General features: G+C 39.2%; 34 non-coding genes and 16 pseudogenes across 34 annotated transcripts; all 50 read left to right on the top strand.

Moving 5' to 3' along the window:
• Positions 1 to 23: 23 nt before the first annotated feature.
• On the top strand, positions 24 to 142 carry LOC146156019 (5S ribosomal RNA; annotated as a pseudogene).
• A 65-nt stretch (positions 143 to 207) lies between these two features.
• LOC146156018 (5S ribosomal RNA) lies at positions 208 to 326 on the top strand. The gene has a single exon (XR_014496410.1). It is a non-coding gene; the product is annotated as a 5S ribosomal RNA (ribosomal RNA).
• Positions 327 to 417: 91 nt separating this feature from the next.
• LOC146156017 (5S ribosomal RNA) lies at positions 418 to 536 on the top strand (annotated as a pseudogene).
• Positions 537 to 600: 64 nt separating this feature from the next.
• On the top strand, positions 601 to 719 carry LOC146156016 (5S ribosomal RNA). The gene has a single exon (XR_014497224.1). It is a non-coding gene; the product is annotated as a 5S ribosomal RNA (ribosomal RNA).
• A 65-nt stretch (positions 720 to 784) lies between these two features.
• On the top strand, positions 785 to 903 carry LOC146156015 (5S ribosomal RNA). Its single transcript, XR_014496324.1, has one exon. It is a non-coding gene; the product is annotated as a 5S ribosomal RNA (ribosomal RNA).
• Positions 904 to 968: 65 nt separating this feature from the next.
• LOC146156014 (5S ribosomal RNA) lies at positions 969 to 1,087 on the top strand. Its single transcript, XR_014497989.1, has one exon. It is a non-coding gene; the product is annotated as a 5S ribosomal RNA (ribosomal RNA).
• A 65-nt stretch (positions 1,088 to 1,152) lies between these two features.
• On the top strand, positions 1,153 to 1,271 carry LOC146156013 (5S ribosomal RNA). The gene has a single exon (XR_014496323.1). It is a non-coding gene; the product is annotated as a 5S ribosomal RNA (ribosomal RNA).
• A 64-nt stretch (positions 1,272 to 1,335) lies between these two features.
• On the top strand, positions 1,336 to 1,464 carry LOC146156012 (5S ribosomal RNA; annotated as a pseudogene).
• Positions 1,465 to 1,528: 64 nt separating this feature from the next.
• Positions 1,529 to 1,647, top strand: LOC146156011 (5S ribosomal RNA). The gene has a single exon (XR_014497911.1). It is a non-coding gene; the product is annotated as a 5S ribosomal RNA (ribosomal RNA).
• Positions 1,648 to 1,721: 74 nt separating this feature from the next.
• Positions 1,722 to 1,840, top strand: LOC146156010 (5S ribosomal RNA; annotated as a pseudogene).
• Positions 1,841 to 1,914: 74 nt separating this feature from the next.
• On the top strand, positions 1,915 to 2,033 carry LOC146156009 (5S ribosomal RNA). The gene has a single exon (XR_014495308.1). It is a non-coding gene; the product is annotated as a 5S ribosomal RNA (ribosomal RNA).
• Positions 2,034 to 2,097: 64 nt separating this feature from the next.
• Positions 2,098 to 2,216, top strand: LOC146156008 (5S ribosomal RNA). The gene has a single exon (XR_014495307.1). It is a non-coding gene; the product is annotated as a 5S ribosomal RNA (ribosomal RNA).
• Positions 2,217 to 2,281: 65 nt separating this feature from the next.
• LOC146156007 (5S ribosomal RNA) lies at positions 2,282 to 2,400 on the top strand (annotated as a pseudogene).
• A 65-nt stretch (positions 2,401 to 2,465) lies between these two features.
• LOC146156006 (5S ribosomal RNA) lies at positions 2,466 to 2,584 on the top strand (annotated as a pseudogene).
• Positions 2,585 to 2,648: 64 nt separating this feature from the next.
• On the top strand, positions 2,649 to 2,767 carry LOC146156005 (5S ribosomal RNA). Its single transcript, XR_014496131.1, has one exon. It is a non-coding gene; the product is annotated as a 5S ribosomal RNA (ribosomal RNA).
• Positions 2,768 to 2,831: 64 nt separating this feature from the next.
• On the top strand, positions 2,832 to 2,950 carry LOC146156004 (5S ribosomal RNA). Its single transcript, XR_014495306.1, has one exon. It is a non-coding gene; the product is annotated as a 5S ribosomal RNA (ribosomal RNA).
• Positions 2,951 to 3,014: 64 nt separating this feature from the next.
• LOC146156003 (5S ribosomal RNA) lies at positions 3,015 to 3,133 on the top strand. The gene has a single exon (XR_014495305.1). It is a non-coding gene; the product is annotated as a 5S ribosomal RNA (ribosomal RNA).
• A 65-nt stretch (positions 3,134 to 3,198) lies between these two features.
• On the top strand, positions 3,199 to 3,317 carry LOC146156002 (5S ribosomal RNA; annotated as a pseudogene).
• A 65-nt stretch (positions 3,318 to 3,382) lies between these two features.
• Positions 3,383 to 3,501, top strand: LOC146156001 (5S ribosomal RNA). The gene has a single exon (XR_014497013.1). It is a non-coding gene; the product is annotated as a 5S ribosomal RNA (ribosomal RNA).
• Positions 3,502 to 3,592: 91 nt separating this feature from the next.
• Positions 3,593 to 3,711, top strand: LOC146156000 (5S ribosomal RNA; annotated as a pseudogene).
• Positions 3,712 to 3,775: 64 nt separating this feature from the next.
• LOC146155999 (5S ribosomal RNA) lies at positions 3,776 to 3,894 on the top strand. The gene has a single exon (XR_014497223.1). It is a non-coding gene; the product is annotated as a 5S ribosomal RNA (ribosomal RNA).
• A 65-nt stretch (positions 3,895 to 3,959) lies between these two features.
• On the top strand, positions 3,960 to 4,078 carry LOC146155998 (5S ribosomal RNA). Its single transcript, XR_014496322.1, has one exon. It is a non-coding gene; the product is annotated as a 5S ribosomal RNA (ribosomal RNA).
• Positions 4,079 to 4,143: 65 nt separating this feature from the next.
• Positions 4,144 to 4,262, top strand: LOC146155997 (5S ribosomal RNA). Its single transcript, XR_014497988.1, has one exon. It is a non-coding gene; the product is annotated as a 5S ribosomal RNA (ribosomal RNA).
• Positions 4,263 to 4,327: 65 nt separating this feature from the next.
• On the top strand, positions 4,328 to 4,446 carry LOC146155996 (5S ribosomal RNA). The gene has a single exon (XR_014496321.1). It is a non-coding gene; the product is annotated as a 5S ribosomal RNA (ribosomal RNA).
• A 64-nt stretch (positions 4,447 to 4,510) lies between these two features.
• LOC146155995 (5S ribosomal RNA) lies at positions 4,511 to 4,639 on the top strand (annotated as a pseudogene).
• Positions 4,640 to 4,703: 64 nt separating this feature from the next.
• LOC146155994 (5S ribosomal RNA) lies at positions 4,704 to 4,822 on the top strand. The gene has a single exon (XR_014497910.1). It is a non-coding gene; the product is annotated as a 5S ribosomal RNA (ribosomal RNA).
• A 74-nt stretch (positions 4,823 to 4,896) lies between these two features.
• On the top strand, positions 4,897 to 5,015 carry LOC146155993 (5S ribosomal RNA; annotated as a pseudogene).
• Positions 5,016 to 5,089: 74 nt separating this feature from the next.
• Positions 5,090 to 5,208, top strand: LOC146155992 (5S ribosomal RNA). Its single transcript, XR_014495303.1, has one exon. It is a non-coding gene; the product is annotated as a 5S ribosomal RNA (ribosomal RNA).
• A 64-nt stretch (positions 5,209 to 5,272) lies between these two features.
• LOC146155991 (5S ribosomal RNA) lies at positions 5,273 to 5,391 on the top strand. The gene has a single exon (XR_014498032.1). It is a non-coding gene; the product is annotated as a 5S ribosomal RNA (ribosomal RNA).
• Positions 5,392 to 5,456: 65 nt separating this feature from the next.
• LOC146155990 (5S ribosomal RNA) lies at positions 5,457 to 5,575 on the top strand (annotated as a pseudogene).
• A 65-nt stretch (positions 5,576 to 5,640) lies between these two features.
• LOC146155989 (5S ribosomal RNA) lies at positions 5,641 to 5,759 on the top strand. Its single transcript, XR_014496320.1, has one exon. It is a non-coding gene; the product is annotated as a 5S ribosomal RNA (ribosomal RNA).
• A 64-nt stretch (positions 5,760 to 5,823) lies between these two features.
• On the top strand, positions 5,824 to 5,942 carry LOC146155988 (5S ribosomal RNA). Its single transcript, XR_014497732.1, has one exon. It is a non-coding gene; the product is annotated as a 5S ribosomal RNA (ribosomal RNA).
• Positions 5,943 to 6,033: 91 nt separating this feature from the next.
• On the top strand, positions 6,034 to 6,152 carry LOC146155987 (5S ribosomal RNA; annotated as a pseudogene).
• A 64-nt stretch (positions 6,153 to 6,216) lies between these two features.
• LOC146155986 (5S ribosomal RNA) lies at positions 6,217 to 6,335 on the top strand. The gene has a single exon (XR_014497222.1). It is a non-coding gene; the product is annotated as a 5S ribosomal RNA (ribosomal RNA).
• A 65-nt stretch (positions 6,336 to 6,400) lies between these two features.
• Positions 6,401 to 6,519, top strand: LOC146155985 (5S ribosomal RNA). Its single transcript, XR_014496319.1, has one exon. It is a non-coding gene; the product is annotated as a 5S ribosomal RNA (ribosomal RNA).
• Positions 6,520 to 6,584: 65 nt separating this feature from the next.
• LOC146155984 (5S ribosomal RNA) lies at positions 6,585 to 6,703 on the top strand. Its single transcript, XR_014497987.1, has one exon. It is a non-coding gene; the product is annotated as a 5S ribosomal RNA (ribosomal RNA).
• Positions 6,704 to 6,768: 65 nt separating this feature from the next.
• Positions 6,769 to 6,887, top strand: LOC146155983 (5S ribosomal RNA). The gene has a single exon (XR_014496318.1). It is a non-coding gene; the product is annotated as a 5S ribosomal RNA (ribosomal RNA).
• Positions 6,888 to 6,951: 64 nt separating this feature from the next.
• On the top strand, positions 6,952 to 7,080 carry LOC146155982 (5S ribosomal RNA; annotated as a pseudogene).
• A 64-nt stretch (positions 7,081 to 7,144) lies between these two features.
• On the top strand, positions 7,145 to 7,263 carry LOC146155981 (5S ribosomal RNA). Its single transcript, XR_014497909.1, has one exon. It is a non-coding gene; the product is annotated as a 5S ribosomal RNA (ribosomal RNA).
• Positions 7,264 to 7,337: 74 nt separating this feature from the next.
• Positions 7,338 to 7,456, top strand: LOC146155980 (5S ribosomal RNA; annotated as a pseudogene).
• A 74-nt stretch (positions 7,457 to 7,530) lies between these two features.
• On the top strand, positions 7,531 to 7,649 carry LOC146155979 (5S ribosomal RNA). The gene has a single exon (XR_014497110.1). It is a non-coding gene; the product is annotated as a 5S ribosomal RNA (ribosomal RNA).
• Positions 7,650 to 7,713: 64 nt separating this feature from the next.
• On the top strand, positions 7,714 to 7,832 carry LOC146155978 (5S ribosomal RNA). Its single transcript, XR_014498031.1, has one exon. It is a non-coding gene; the product is annotated as a 5S ribosomal RNA (ribosomal RNA).
• Positions 7,833 to 7,897: 65 nt separating this feature from the next.
• Positions 7,898 to 8,016, top strand: LOC146155977 (5S ribosomal RNA; annotated as a pseudogene).
• A 65-nt stretch (positions 8,017 to 8,081) lies between these two features.
• On the top strand, positions 8,082 to 8,200 carry LOC146155976 (5S ribosomal RNA). Its single transcript, XR_014496317.1, has one exon. It is a non-coding gene; the product is annotated as a 5S ribosomal RNA (ribosomal RNA).
• A 64-nt stretch (positions 8,201 to 8,264) lies between these two features.
• LOC146155975 (5S ribosomal RNA) lies at positions 8,265 to 8,383 on the top strand. Its single transcript, XR_014497763.1, has one exon. It is a non-coding gene; the product is annotated as a 5S ribosomal RNA (ribosomal RNA).
• A 74-nt stretch (positions 8,384 to 8,457) lies between these two features.
• Positions 8,458 to 8,576, top strand: LOC146155974 (5S ribosomal RNA). Its single transcript, XR_014495302.1, has one exon. It is a non-coding gene; the product is annotated as a 5S ribosomal RNA (ribosomal RNA).
• A 64-nt stretch (positions 8,577 to 8,640) lies between these two features.
• On the top strand, positions 8,641 to 8,759 carry LOC146155973 (5S ribosomal RNA). The gene has a single exon (XR_014497406.1). It is a non-coding gene; the product is annotated as a 5S ribosomal RNA (ribosomal RNA).
• A 65-nt stretch (positions 8,760 to 8,824) lies between these two features.
• On the top strand, positions 8,825 to 8,943 carry LOC146155972 (5S ribosomal RNA; annotated as a pseudogene).
• A 65-nt stretch (positions 8,944 to 9,008) lies between these two features.
• On the top strand, positions 9,009 to 9,127 carry LOC146155971 (5S ribosomal RNA). Its single transcript, XR_014496316.1, has one exon. It is a non-coding gene; the product is annotated as a 5S ribosomal RNA (ribosomal RNA).
• Positions 9,128 to 9,191: 64 nt separating this feature from the next.
• LOC146155970 (5S ribosomal RNA) lies at positions 9,192 to 9,310 on the top strand. Its single transcript, XR_014497762.1, has one exon. It is a non-coding gene; the product is annotated as a 5S ribosomal RNA (ribosomal RNA).
• Positions 9,311 to 9,381: the final 71 nt, after the last annotated feature.

Genomic DNA, 9,381 nt, shown 5'->3' with positions numbered 1-9,381 from the left:
ACCAAAAAATGTTGACCAATACTGGCTACGATCATACCAGGTTGAATGCACCCCATCTCGTCCGATCTCGGAAGTTAAGCCACGTCGGGATTGGTTAGTACTTGGATGGGTGACCGCCTAGGAATACCAATTGTCGTAGGTAATATATGATTTATTTAAGTTTTTACATTTTTAAATAGATTAGACCAAAAAATGTTGAGCAATACTGCCTACGACCATACCATGTTGAATGCACCCGATCTCGTCCGTTCTCGGAAGTTAAGCAACGTCGGGATTGGTTAGTACTTGGATGGGTGACCGCCTAGGAATACCAAATGTCGTAGGCAAAATATGATTTATTTAAGTTTTTATTTTTTAAAATATATTTAAATGTTAACATTTTTAAAGATTTTAGACCAAAAAATGTTGACCAATACTGTCTACGACCATACCAGGTTGAAAGCACCCGATCTCGTCCGATCTCGGAAGTTAAGCAACGTCGGGATTGTTTAGTACTTGGATGGGTGACCGCCTAGCAATTCCAATTGTCGTAGGCACAATATGATTTATTTAAGTTTTTACAGTTTTAAATAGATTAGACCATAAATGTTGACCAATACTTTCTACGACCATACCAGGTTGAATGCACCCGATCTCGTCCGATCTCGGACGTTAAGCAACGTCGGGATTGGTTAGTACTTGGATGGGTGACCGCTTAGGAATACCAATTGTCGTAGACACAATATGATTTATTTATGTTTTTACATTTTTAAATAGATTAGACCAAAAAATGTTGACCAATACTGGCTACGACCATACCAGGTTGAATGCACCCGATCTCGTCCGATCTCGGAAGTTAAGCAACGTCGGGATTGGTTAGTACTTGGATGGGTGACCGCCTAGGAATACCAATTGTCGTAGGCAAAATATGATTTATTTAAGTTTTTACATTTTTAAATAGATTAGACCAAAAAATGTTGACCAATACTGGCTACGACCATACCAGGTTGAATGCACCCGATCTCGTCCGATCTCGGAAGTTAAGCAACGTCGGGATTGATGAGTACTTGGATGGGTGACCGCCTAGGAATACCAATTGTCGTAGGCAAAATATGATTTATTTAAGTTTTTACATTTTTAAATAGATTAGACCAAAAAATGTTGACCAATACTGGCTACGACCATACCAGGTTGAATGCACCCGATCTCGTCCGATCTCGGAAGTTAAGCAACGTCGGGATTGGTTAGTACTTGGATGGGTGACCGCCTAGGAATACCAATTGTCGTAGGCACAATATGATTTACTTAAATTTTTACATTTTTAAATAGATTAGACCATAAATGTTGACCAATACTGTCTACGACCATACCAGGTTGAATGCACCCGATCTCGTGCGATCTCGTGCGATCTCGGAAGTTAAGCAACGTCGGGATTGGTTAGTACTTGGATGGGTGACCGCCTAGGAATACCAATTGTCGTAGGCAAAATATGATTTATTTAAGTTTTTACTTTTTTAAATAGATTAGACGTAAAATGTTGAGAAATACTGCTTACGACCATACCAGGTTGAATGCACCCGATCTCGTCCGATCTCGGAAGTTAAGCAACGTCGGGATTGGTTAGTACTTGGATGGGTGACCGCATAGGAATTCCAATTGTCATAGGCAAAATATGATTGATAAAATATATTTAAATGTTAACATTTTTGAAGATTTTAGACCAAAAAATGTTGACCACTACTGTCTACGACCATACCAGGTTGAATGCACCCGATCTTGTCCGATCTCGGAAGTTAAGCAACGTCGGGATTGGTTAGTACTTGGATGGGTGACCGCCTAGCAATACCAATTGTCATAGGCAAAATATGATTTTTAAAATATATTTAAATGTTAACATTTTTAAAGATTTTAGACCAAAAAATGTTGACCAATACTGTCTACGACCATACCAGGTTGAATGCACCCGATCTCGTCCGATCTCGGAAGTTAAGCAACGTCGGGATTGGTTAGTACTTGGATGGGTGACCGCCTAGGAATACCAATTGTCGTAGGCATAATATCATTTATTTAAGTTTTTACATTTTTAAATAGATTAGACCATAAATGTTGACGAATACAGTCTACGACCATACCAGGTTGAATGCACCCGATCTCGTCCGATCTCGGAAGTTAAGCAACGTCGGGATTGGTTAGTACTTGGATGGGTGACCGCCTAGGAATACCAATTGTCGTAGGCAAAATATGATTTATTTAAGTTTTTACATTTTTAAATAGATTAGACCAAAAAATGTTGACCAATACTGGCTACGAACATACCAGATTGAATGCACCCGATCTCGTCCGATCTCGGAAGTTAAGCAACGTCGGGATAGGTTAGTACTTGGATGGGTGACCGCCTAGGAATACCAATTGTCGTAGGCTAAATATGATTTATTTAAGTTTTTACATTTTTAAATAGATTAGACCAAAAAATGTTGACCAATACTAGCTACGACCATACCAGGTTGAATGCACCCGATCTCGTCCGATCTCGGAAGTTAAGCAACGTCGGGAGTGGTTAGTACTTGGATGGGTGACCGCCTAGGAATACCAATTGTCGTAGGCACAATATGATTTATTTAAGTTTTTACATTTTTAAATAGATTAGACCATAAATGTTGACCAATACTGTCTACGACCATACCAGGTTGAATGCACCCGATCTCGTCCGATCTCGGAAGTTAAGCAACGTCGGGATTGAATAGTACTTGGATGGGTGACCGCCTAGGAATACCAATTGTCGTAGGCAAAATATGATTTATTTAAGTTTTTACTTTTTTAAATAGATTAGACGTAAAATGTTGAGAAATACTGTCTACGACCATACCAGGTTGAATGCACCCGATCTCGTCCGATCTCGGAAGTTAAGCAACGTCGGGATTGGTTAGTACTTGGATGGGTGACCGCCTAGGAATACCAATTGTCGTAGGCATAATATCATTTATTTAAGTTTTTACATTTTTAAATAGATTAGACCATAAATGTTGACCAATACTGTCTACGACCATACCAGGTTGAATGCACCCGATCTCGTCCGATCTCGGAAGTTAAGCAACGTCGGGATTGGTTAGTACTTGGATGGGTGACCGCCTAGGAATACCAATTGTCGTAGGCACAATATGATTTATTTAAGTTTTTACATTTTTAAATAGATTAGACCAAAAAATGTTGACCAATACTGGCTACGATCATACCAGGTTGAATGCACCCCATCTCGTCCGATCTCGGAAGTTAAGCCACGTCGGGATTGGTTAGTACTTGGATGGGTGACCGCCTAGGAATACCAATTGTCGTAGGCAATATATGATTTATTTAAGTTTTTACATTTTTAAATAGATTAGACCAAAAAATGTTGAGCAATACTGCCTACGACCATACCATGTTGAATGCACCCGATCTCGTCCGTTATCGGAAGTTAAGCAACGTCGGGATTGGTTAGTACTTGGATGGGTGACCGCCTAGGAATACCAATTGTCGTAGGCAAAATATGATTTATTTAAGTTTTTATTTTTTAAAATATATTTAAATGTTAACATTTTTAAAGATTTTAGACCAAAAAATGTTGACCAATACTGTCTACGACCATACCAGGTTGAAAGCACCCGATCTCGTCCGATCTCGGAAGTTAAGCAACGTCGGGATTGTTTAGCACTTGGATGGGTGACCGCCTAGCAATTCCAATTGTCGTAGGCACAATATGATTTATTTAAGTTTTTACAGTTTTAAATAGATTAGACCATAAATGTTGACCAATACTTTCTACGACCATACCAGGTTGAATGCACCCGATCTCGTCCGATCTCGGACGTTAAGCAACGTCGGGATTGGTTAGTACTTGGATGGGTGACCGCTTAGGAATACCAATTGTCGTAGACACAATATGATTTATTTATGTTTTTACATTTTTAAATAGATTAGACCAAAAAATGTTGACCAATACTGGCTACGACCATACCAGGTTGAATGCACCCGATCTCGTCCGATCTCGGAAGTTAAGCAACGTCGGGATTGGTTAGTACTTGGATGGGTGACCGCCTAGGAATACCAATTGTCGTAGGCAAAATATGATTTATTTAAGTTTTTACATTTTTAAATAGATTAGACCAAAAAATGTTGACCAATACTGGCTACGACCATACCAGGTTGAATGCACCCGATCTCGTCCGATCTCGGAAGTTAAGCAACGTCGGGATTGATGAGTACTTGGATGGGTGACCGCCTAGGAATACCAATTGTCGTAGGCAAAATATGATTTATTTAAGTTTTTACATTTTTAAATAGATTAGACCAAAAAATGTTGACCAATACTGGCTACGACCATACCAGGTTGAATGCACCCGATCTCGTCCGATCTCGGAAGTTAAGCAACGTCGGGATTGGTTAGTACTTGGATGGGTGACCGCCTAGGAATACCAATTGTCGTAGGCACAATATGATTTACTTAAATTTTTACATTTTTAAATAGATTAGACCATAAATGTTGACCAATACTGTCTACGACCATACCAGGTTGAATGCACCCGATCTCGTGCGATCTCGTGCGATCTCGGAAGTTAAGCAACGTCGGGATTGGTTAGTACTTGGATGGGTGACCGCCTAGGAATACCAATTGTCGTAGGCAAAATATGATTTATTTAAGTTTTTACTTTTTTAAATAGATTAGACGTAAAATGTTGAGAAATACTGCTTACGACCATACCAGGTTGAATGCACCCGATCTCGTCCGATCTCGGAAGTTAAGCAACGTCGGGATTGGTTAGTACTTGGATGGGTGACCGCATAGGAATTCCAATTGTCATAGGCAAAATATGATTTATAAAATATATTTAAATGTTAACATTTTTGAAGATTTTAGACCAAAAAATGTTGACCACTACTGTCTACGACCATACCAGGTTGAATGCACCCGATCTTGTCCGATCTCGGAAGTTAAGCAACGTCGGGATTGGTTAGTACTTGGATGGGTGACCGCCTAGCAATACCAATTGTCATAGGCAAAATATGATTTTTAAAATATATTTAAATGTTAACATTTTTAAAGATTTTAGACCAAAAAATGTTGACCAATACTGTCTACGACCATACCAGGTTGAATGCACCCGATCTCGTCCGATCTCGGAAGTTAAGCAACGTCGGGATTGGTTAGTACTTGGATGGGTGACCGCCTAGGAATACCAATTGTCGTAGGCATAATATCATTTATTTAAGTTTTTACATTTTTAAATAGATTAGACCATAAATGTTGACGAATACTGTCTACGACCATACCAGGTTGAATGCACCCGATCTCGTCCGATCTCGGAAGTTAAGCAACGTCGGGATTGGTTAGTACTTGGATGGGTGACCGCCTAGGAATAACATTTGTCGTAGGCAAAATATGATTTATTTAAGTTTTTACATTTTTAAATAGATTAGACCAAAAAATGTTGACCAATACTGGCTACGAACATACCAGATTGAATGCACCCGATCTCGTCCGATCTCGGAAGTTAAGCAACGGCGGGATTGGTTAGTACTTGGATGGGTGAACGCCTAGGAATACCAATTGTCGTAGGCAAAATATGATTTATTTAAGTTTTTACATTTTTAAATAGATTAGACCAAAAAATGTTGACCAATACTGGCTACGACCATACCAGGTTGAATGCACCCGATCTCGTCCGATCTCGGAAGTTAAGCAACGTCGGGATTGGTTAGTACTTGGATGGGTGACCGCCTAGGAATACCAATTGTCGTAGGCACAATATGATTTATTTAAGTTTTTACATTTTTAAATAGATTAGACCATAAATGTTGACCAATACTTTCTACGACCATACCAGGTTGAATGCACCCGATCTCGTCCGATCTCGGACGTTAAGCAACGTCGGGATTGGTTAGTACTTGGATGGGTGACCGCTTAGGAATACCAATTGTCGTAGGCAAAATATGATTTATTTAAGTTTTTATTTTTTAAAATATATTTAAATGTTAACATTTTTAAAGATTTTAGACCAAAAAATGTTGACCAATACTGTCTACGACCATACCAGGTTGAAAGCACCCGATCTCGTCCGATCTCGGAAGTTAAGCAACGTCGGGATTGTTTAGCACTTGGATGGGTGACCGCCTAGCAATTCCAATTGTCGTAGGCACAATATGATTTATTTAAGTTTTTACAGTTTTAAATAGATTAGACCATAAATGTTGACCAATACTTTCTACGACCATACCAGGTTGAATGCACCCGATCTCGTCCGATCTCGGACGTTAAGCAACGTCGGGATTGGTTAGTACTTGGATGGGTGACCGCTTAGGAATACCAATTGTCGTAGACACAATATGATTTATTTATGTTTTTACATTTTTAAATAGATTAGACCAAAAAATGTTGACCAATACTGGCTACGACCATACCAGGTTGAATGCACCCGATCTCGTCCGATCTCGGAAGTTAAGCAACGTCGGGATTGGTTAGTACTTGGATGGGTGACCGCCTAGGAATACCAATTGTCGTAGGCAAAATATGATTTATTTAAGTTTTTACATTTTTAAATAGATTAGACCAAAAAATGTTGACCAATACTGGCTACGACCATACCAGGTTGAATGCACCCGATCTCGTCCGATCTCGGAAGTTAAGCAACGTCGGGATTGATGAGTACTTGGATGGGTGACCGCCTAGGAATACCAATTGTCGTAGGCAAAATATGATTTATTTAAGTTTTTACATTTTTAAATAGATTAGACCAAAAAATGTTGACCAATACTGGCTACGACCATACCAGGTTGAATGCACCCGATCTCGTCCGATCTCGGAAGTTAAGCAACGTCGGGATTGGTTAGTACTTGGATGGGTGACCGCCTAGGAATACCAATTGTCGTAGGCACAATATGATTTACTTAAATTTTTACATTTTTAAATAGATTAGACCATAAATGTTGACCAATACTGTCTACGACCATACCAGGTTGAATGCACCCGATCTCGTGCGATCTCGTGCGATCTCGGAAGTTAAGCAACGTCGGGATTGGTTAGTACTTGGATGGGTGACCGCCTAGGAATACCAATTGTCGTAGGCAAAATATGATTTATTTAAGTTTTTACTTTTTTAAATAGATTAGACGTAAAATGTTGAGAAATACTGCTTACGACCATACCAGGTTGAATGCACCCGATCTCGTCCGATCTCGGAAGTTAAGCAACGTCGGGATTGGTTAGTACTTGGATGGGTGACCGCATAGGAATTCCAATTGTCATAGGCAAAATATGATTTATAAAATATATTTAAATGTTAACATTTTTGAAGATTTTAGACCAAAAAATGTTGACCACTACTGTCTACGACCATACCAGGTTGAATGCACCCGATCTTGTCCGATCTCGGAAGTTAAGCAACGTCGGGATTGGTTAGTACTTGGATGGGTGACCGCCTAGCAATACCAATTGTCATAGGCAAAATATGATTTTTAAAATATATTTAAATGTTAACATTTTTAAAGATTTTAGACCAAAAAATGTTGACCAATACTGTCTACGACCATACCAGGTTGAATGCACCCGATCTCGTCCGATCTCGGAAATTAAGCAACGTCGGGATTGGTTAGTACTTGGATGGGTGACCGCCTAGGAATACCAATTGTCGTAGGCATAATATCATTTATTTAAGTTTTTACATTTTTAAATAGATTAGACCATAAATGTTGACGAATACTGTCTACGACCATACCAGGTTGAATGCACCCGATCTCGTCCGATCTCGGAAGTTAAGCAACGTCGGGATTGGTTAGTACTTGGATGGGTGACCGCCTAGGAATAACATTTGTCGTAGGCAAAATATGATTTATTTAAGTTTTTACATTTTTAAATAGATTAGACCAAAAAATGTTGACCAATACTGGCTACGAACATACCAGATTGAATGCACCCGATCTCGTCCGATCTCGGAAGTTAAGCAACGGCGGGATTGGTTAGTACTTGGATGGGTGAACGCCTAGGAATACCAATTGTCGTAGGCAAAATATGATTTATTTAAGTTTTTACATTTTTAAATAGATTAGACCAAAAAATGTTGACCAATACTGGCTACGACCATACCAGGTTGAATGCACCCGATCTCGTCCGATCTCGGAAGTTAAGCAACGTCGGGATTGGTTAGTACTTGGATGGGTGACCGCCTAGGAATACCAATTGTCGTAGGCACAATATGATTTATTTAAGTTTTTACATTTTTAAATAGATTAGACCATAAATGTTGACCAATACTGTCTACGACCATACCAGGTTGAATGCACCCGATCTCGTCCGATCTCGGAAGTTAAGCAACGTCGGGATTGGTTAGTACTTGGATGGGTTACCGCCTAGGAATACCAATTGTCATAGGCAAAATATGATTTATAAAATATATTTAAATGTTAACATTTTTGAAGATTTTAGACCAAAAAATGTTGACCAATACTGTCTACGACCATACCAGGTTGAATGCACCCGATCTCGTCCGATCTCGGAAGTTAAGCAACGTCGGGATTGGTTAGTACTTGGATGGGTGACCGCCTAGGAATACCAATTGTCGTAGGCATAATATCATTTATTTAAGTTTTTACATTTTTAAATAGATTAGACCATAAATGTTGACGAATACTGTCTACGACCATACCAGGTTGAATGCACCCGATCTCGTGCGATCTCGGAAGTTAAGCAACGTCGGGATTGGTTAGTACTTGGATGGGTGACCGCCTAGGAATACCATTTGTCGTAGGCAAAATATGATTTATTTAAGTTTTTACATTTTTAAATAGATTAGACCAAAAAATGTTGACCAATACTGGCTACGAACATACCAGATTGAATGCACCCGATCTCGTCCGATCTCGGAAGTTAAGCAACGGCGGGATTGGTTAGTACTTGGATGGGTGAACGCCTAGGAATACCAATTGTCGTAGGCAAAATATGATTTATTTAAGTTTTTACATTTTTAAATAGATTACACCAAAAAATGTTGACCAATACTGGCTACGACCATACCAGGTTGAATGCACCCGATCTCGTCCGATCTCGGAAGTTAAGCAACGTCGGGATTGGTTAGTACTTGGATGGGTGACCGCCTAGGAATACCAATTGTCGTAGGCACAATATGATTTATTTAAGTTTTTACATTTTTAAATAGATTAGACCATAAATGTTGACCAATACTGTCTACGACCATACCAGGTTGAATGCACCCGATCTCGTCCGATCTCGGAAGTTAAGCAACGTCGGGATTGGTTAGTACTTGGATGGGTTACCGCCTAGGAATACCAATTGTCATAGGCAAAATATGATTTATAAAATATATTTAAATGTTAACATTTTTGAAGATTTTAGACCAAAAAATGTTGACCAAT

Source organism: Ascidiella aspersa, chromosome 4 (assembly GCF_963924565.1).
Source record: "Ascidiella aspersa chromosome 4, kaAscAspe10.2, whole genome shotgun sequence".
Taxonomy (NCBI): Eukaryota; Metazoa; Chordata; class Ascidiacea; order Phlebobranchia; family Ascidiidae; genus Ascidiella; species Ascidiella aspersa.
The sequence above is the reverse complement of the archived record's forward strand: the minus strand, read 5'-3'. Positions and strand labels throughout refer to the sequence as shown.